Source organism: Octopus bimaculoides, chromosome 29 (assembly GCF_046866305.1).
Source record: "Octopus bimaculoides isolate indiv1 chromosome 29, ASM4686630v1, whole genome shotgun sequence".
Lineage (NCBI taxonomy): Eukaryota > Metazoa > Mollusca > Cephalopoda > Octopoda > Octopodidae > Octopus > Octopus bimaculoides.
In genome coordinates, this window is record NC_142956.1 from 3,631,032 (window position 1) to 3,637,763 (window position 6,732).

A 6,732-nucleotide genomic window follows, 5' to 3' on the forward strand; every position below is an offset into this window, starting at 1 on the left:
GTTGCTGTGTGTGTGAGAGAGAGAAAATCTTACATTTTTTTAATTTGTTTTTCCTCGCATCTCTTTTGAATGAGTGTGAGTGATTCACTGAGAGAGAGTGTATCACTGTGTGTGTATGTGTGTGAGAGAGATAGCGAGAGAGCGTAAATCTTATTTGTGTACTTTTTCTCGAATCTTTTTGTAGTGTGTGTTTGACTGAAAGAGAGAGAGAGAAGGTGTCTTCTATGTGTGTGTGTGAGAGAGAGAGAGAGAGAGAGAGAGTGTGTGTGTGTGTGTGTTTCATCGGATGTAATTCCTGAGTAGTTTCTCCTACATACTCTACGCCACATTCATCGCAACTAATCCAATAAATTACATTTATAGAGTTACAACGAAAATAAAACGTAGATTTTCCATTTCCAAACTTGGCAACGATGGACAGTGTAGAAGGAAGCTTCCACAGAAAGAAACAAGACACCAAACCCACACAAATTGCAGACACCTCTCTTCCATAGCTAGAAATAGCAGCCAAATCCCGCACGAATCAAGGACATTTCTCATTCATAAATAGAAATAGCAGCCAAATCCCGCACAAATCAAGGACATTTCTCATTCATAAATAGAAATAACAGCCAAATCCCGCACAAATCAAGGACATCTCTCTTCCATGAATAGAAATAGCAGCCAAATCCCGCACAAATCAAGGACATTTCTCATTCATAAAACCTAGAAAAGAAACGAAACATTTTGGCGCCAAAAGTCTCCAGAATTAAAAACAGAATATTTTCATTAATACTTACGGAAATGTCTCATAAAGGATCGTGTTGTTTATATATGTGGGTATATGGCAATTGAGAAACGTATTTTAAGAATTCTAAATGGATTTATTATTATCAGCTGATTAAAAGAAATTCATTGAAAGGACATTGAACCGGAAGTCAACATTAATCAGGAATCACGTTTCAATGCGCATGCGTATATTCCATGCCTGAAATATTTGAAACAGTAATGTCTAATTATCTCCCTTTACGTATTATTATATTCTATTCTATTTCAGGCGCAATGGCCCAGTGGTTAGGGCAGTGGACTCGCGGTCATAGGATCGCGGTTTCGATTCCAAGACCGGGCGTTGTGAGTGTTTATTGAGCGAAAACACCTAAAGCTCCACGAGGCCCCCGGCAGGGGATGGTGGCGAACCCTGCTGTACTCTTTCACAACGACTTTCTCTCACTCTTTCTTCCTGTTTCTGTTGTGCCTGTAATTCAAAGGGTCAGCCTTGTCACACTCTGTGTCACGCTGAATCTCCCCGAGAACTACGTTAAGGGTACACGTGTCTGTGGAGTGCTCAGCCACTTGCACGTTAATTTCATGAGCAGGCTGTTCCGTTGATCGGATCAAGTGGAACACTCCACGTCGTAAGCGACGGAGTGCCAACAACAACAATTTTAGGCACAAGGCCCGAAATGTTGGAGGAGGGGATAGTATGCAACTGGTACTTAATTTATCGACCCCAAAAGGATGAAAGTCGATCTTTATGTATCGGAATATTGAGATCATTCAGTGTTTGTGTTGTCGTTTTCCAGATTTGCATTTCCAAAGGTATTCTTGGATAATTGTTGACAAGTTGTCTGTTGATTGTTAAATAATTGTTCCTTGCTTCACAGGCCGTTGCGAGGGAGGTGAGAGAGGATAAGTGATACATTAATATACATTGAGGTGGGAAGTTGTAAAAAGAAAGAGAGAAGAGACAGAGAAGGCAAATGATATATATGTTTTGAAAGAGGGGGTAGATATGTTTAGGAGAGAGACAGAAAGAAAGTAAGAGACAGACAGATTGACAGAAAGAAAGGAAGACAGTAAGAAAGCTAGAGACAAAGAGATCATGATATATTCGTTTTGGTAAAAGTGGACGAGTTTAAGCTGAGATTGAAAGAGAGAGAGAGAGACAGGGGAAGAGAAATGCTTAATATTATAGCGAGGGGAGAGAGTGAGAAAGACGGAGCGAATGTGTTATATATATATATATATAAGAATTGGATGAGATATGACGGCTCGGCCATCTCTCCCCAGTTCTTATATTAATCATTAAATCCAGAAATACAACAACACGAGGGATAACGGTAACAACAGATCAATAATTTATTCCAGGTTGGTGTAGAGCCGTTTTCGTTCCTGTGTGAACAGGCATGCCGCTGGGATACCAAAGAAGCTTTGACCACAGGTCGGGGGTCGAGTTGAGAGAGCCTGGAAGAACGTCTTGTCACGACAGCTGCTAGAGAGAAAAGATCGAACGCTATTGCTCTCTCTCCACCTGTTGCATTGCGCATGCGTGCTCGAGTACTTCCGCTGACGGCAAATCCCTGGCACATGCGCAATGGCACTTCCCAAGATGGCGGCCACACGCGCCACTACATATATATATATATTGAGGAGAGGGAGAGAAAGAAAGATCGAATCAAATGTATGTTGGAACAGATGCGTAAAGAGAGAAGGAAAGAGAGAGAGAGAGAAAGACAGAGCGTTTTGGCACATAACAAACAACAACAAGGAGAACAATTACAATCAAAACACAAAACAAATAGAAGACAACGTTTGGTGCCAACACCACCAAACCCACAAATGACCCAAGAAATATACAAAGAAATGCAATCTCGTCAAGAGTGTAGTGGCGCGAAATTATAGCCGCCATTGAGGAAGTACAATCTGCGCATGCACAAGGGACTTCACCACCGGAAACCCCTCGAGTGCGCATGCGTAGTAAAACCAGTACTTTAAGAGTTACTTTCGTTTTATAACTCAGTTGAGTGAGAGACCTTCGACGTGAAAACACCTCGCTCCTCAACGAAGCACTCTTCACCACGATGCCATCGATGTGATAGCTACTTGTTCCTCTGGCATGCATCAAGGAAGCTCTTTCCCTTCCAATTCCGATGACAACCGAATCAGCGGCTGCTAAGCTGAATGACACAGGATTTGTAAAACCAAGCATCATCCAAGAATAAAACTTATTTTTATTATGTTGTTAATTGTTCTACTGTATCTTCATATATAATTATGTTGAAAGGTGATAGAGAGAGACTAATGTCTCTATTGCAATTATCAACCATTTACAAGAGCAACAAATCAACAAACAAAACCAAACGACATCACCATCAACACGAAGAAGAGAAACAACACCATCACAATTACCCCTGACACCGAAACCAACTAGAGAAACAACACCACCACCAACATCAAAAGATAGACCAACAGCAGCACCAAGAACAACAACCAAGAACAACAAATATCAATGAAGAAGAGACAAATATTAACCCTAATTCCCCAACAACACACACACACACACCACACAACACAACAACGTCTAAAAGTACACACATAGAACCAGATGCCTTGCCCTTACCGCCTTCTGATCCATCGGACTTTTCGTCTAACGATGACAGTCCAGTAGAATGGCAAATAGCCACAGGGGGTAAAAGAAAGAGATTTAAAAAAAAGACAAGATCAAACACAAGCAAAGCAGGGAGGTACACAACCCCTGAAAGCCCCTTACACAACCAAACCAGCACCAACACCACAAAAATGCATACACTGCTCTCTGCTATAAACACAAAAGACACAAAACTAATGAACAATATCGCATCTCACACATACATCTGTGAAGATGACTTCAAAAATAACAATCACCCACGAACAACACCACCAGAACATATTAAAATAGTACACATGACACAGACACAGCACCACACACTCAAATCCCTCTCTCCAAATGTGGTAGGGAGAATTCCAAAAATTCCTATCCAAAAAATTATTTAAAGACCTCCTCCAAGACACTTCAAAGGAGGACGAATGTAAAACTTTTGAAATGAGTAAGTAAGCTTCTTTCTCGTCTCTTTACTGTTTCGACAAAATTATGTTTAAATTAGGTTGTGTAAATGTATGTGGCTTGGCGTCAGCTTGGAAACAAGGTTATCTTCTAAATGACATCAAGTCACAGAACGTAGAAATCATAGCTATCAGTGAAACCAGACTCAGTAACCCGTGGGCCCTCAAGTCCATGTTTGGCGGACAATTCGACATTTATTTTTCTCCCTGTCTACCAAACATGGGTGGTGGTGGTACCGTGGTGCTTATTCGGAAGTCTGAACCTAAAAGTAAGGCCAATATTCCTAGAACCGGAAGGTAGGCTGGTTGTCTTGGACGTCGATGGCAGAAATGTGTGTGCTTTCCGTCAGATGGCAGTGTATGCACAGTCCTTAACGGGTCGGGCAGATTTCTTTAGACGTCTACAGGTTTTCTTGGGAACGTCTCGACCTTTACTGTTAGTAGGGGACTGGAACGCCACCTTGGACACGCATCTAGACTATGTGGGAATGGATAGGAGTAGAAGGGGATGTAAGTGCCTTAAAGACCTGCTCAGACGTTTCCATTTGTCTGACAGGTTCCGACTCGACCATCCAAATGTGCTACGGTGGACTTGGACAAACCGCGTCGGATCGGCGAGATCATATGTAGATAGAGTTCTATGTAGGACAGCGGATAGAGATAGTGTAGGATGTCTACAATTTAAAATAGTCAGCTACACAGATCACAAATTTGTGATGTGTACGCTCGACTGAGATAAGTCACATAGGCAGGGTCCCGATTACTGGAAACTGAACGTATCGCTCTTAGTGCAGCAGGTTTACAGGAACTGAATTAGCGAGTTAATTAAGAGGGCGTTAACAGGAGCCATTGTTAACAACACCTGGTGGTTTGCCCTAAAAATGGCAATTAAATCGGAATCGATTAGGTTTATCAAAGAATTAGCGATAGATCGAAATAGAGTAGAGGGAGACTTAGTTAAGAAACTAGAAGAAGCACTTACAACTGGCAGCGCAACCAACGTTGGCTGCGAGGATGGCCCTCTACCAACACCTCAACGCCAAACACGAAGGTTGCGTCGTCAGAGCTAAAATGCGTGCCTTATGGAACGAAGGGATCGAAGCTGCGCGAGAAGCCCGTCACTCTGCTCAACGCAGATTTGAAAATTTGAAAATTTTGGCCAAAGTAATAGCCGAGAGGCATGTGCTTGTCATCGATAAACTGGTCGACAAGGCGCAAACATGTGCCATGCCGGGCAGAAGCATCCATGACAACCTCCACCTCATGCGCTACATCTTGGACAGGGTAGTTGAGGATCCTGGCATGGGTGGGGCGCTGATCAATCTAAAGCTTTCGATAGGGTCGACCATCAATACCTGGCGGCTGGCTTTGGTCCCATCTTCCACGGTTGGATCGCTGCCTTGCATAGTAGCATCCAATCGGTAATTTCAGGTAAACGGTCACCTGTGACAACCGGTCGACATCACGCGTTCGGTCCGTCAGGGATGTCCCCTGTCGGCGCTTCTGTTGTATTGACTCTCGAGCCACTACTGCGGAAGCTGGCGACACTGAGGGGCATCCCACGGGAGCTGGGTTGCGGGACGAGCGTGTCGGCATATGCGGACGATGTCACCATCATAGCGTCGAGCCAAAAGCACATCGAGATGCTAGGCGAGATACTAAAAGAATACGAAACGGTGACAGGAGCAAAAATTAACCCTGAAAAGTCAGTGGGTTTGCTACTCGGCACCTTGAGAAGTAAGCCCATACCGTCCATATACAATAGATGGCTTATTTTCTCATTGTCAATTTTATAACCATACCCAGAACTTAATTTCTTTATTGTTTTTAAAACTGGTACATATTCTATCGGTTTCTATGAGGTGAACTGCTATGTTATGAGGATGTAAACACAGCAACACTGGTAGTCAAGCGGGGTGGATGGACAAACACAGACACGAAGACACACATACAAATATATATAATAATATTTTTGTTTATTATATAGGCAGTACTGTGACAACGTGAGACACTATATATATATATATATATATATATATATATATATATATATATATACATTATATTTAAATAACATATAATCAGACACAAAAACTGACATATGCAAATTTTAGAAATATATATAATGTATCACTCATTAAGATCTTAAAAAATATTAAAAATTACAGATACATAAATATATAAAAATATGATATGGGGAGAAAAACTACATTGAACTATAAAAATATATATTAACATCTTAAAAGGTATACATTGAAAACATTGTCCTACTTAAAGATTAAAGGTGTTGTTAAGAAATATTAAAAAACTAAAAGTGAAAATCCTTGCGAGAAAGTGAATAAATGGATGTTTTAAGCATGGAGGTTGAAGTTCCCAATAATTAGATGTAGGTACTCCAGTTTAAATACTTAGGTGGTAATACTTCAACGGCCGTTTCAAGGGTATAGAAATCCATAGAAATGAAGGATATTCCTATAACTATTTTAGACATTGCAGCTTTCATCATGGAAAAATATATTTAAATGCAGGAAAAAGTTTATATGTATATACATACAAACACACACACACGCACACTCACAAACAGACGATCACACAAACACGCACACACACAAACACACACACACACACACAAAGACGCATACACACAAACACACACAGATACGCCTATACACTTACATATACATTCATACACTTACACACACACACACACACAAAGACGTATACACACAAACATACACTTACAAACGCACACACACAACCACACACATACACCCATAGACTTACACACACAAATCCCTTCAACTGAGAAGAGTCAACTGTTGTCTTTTGCGAGCGAGAAACCTCAAATCTTGTTCGCTGCGAGTGAAAGGA

The 6,732-nt window shown here is 41.3% G+C and overlaps 1 protein-coding gene across 3 annotated transcripts in view; it reads right to left on the reverse strand.

Moving 5' to 3' along the window:
- The window catches only part of LOC106873773 (uncharacterized), a 50,117-nt gene that overhangs the window by 24,135 nt on the left and 19,250 nt on the right, over nt 1–6,732 (reverse strand). Inside the window, exon 1 of one of the 3 annotated variants that reach the window (XM_089345301.1) lies at nt 780–974. The exons of 1 other annotated variant lie outside the window; for it this stretch is intronic. The gene's annotated coding sequence lies outside the window, so the exon portion shown is untranslated. Of the gene's footprint in view, nt 1–779; nt 981–6,732 lie in introns of those variants that run through there. One more of the 3 variants, XM_089345304.1, reaches the window with a different exon arrangement.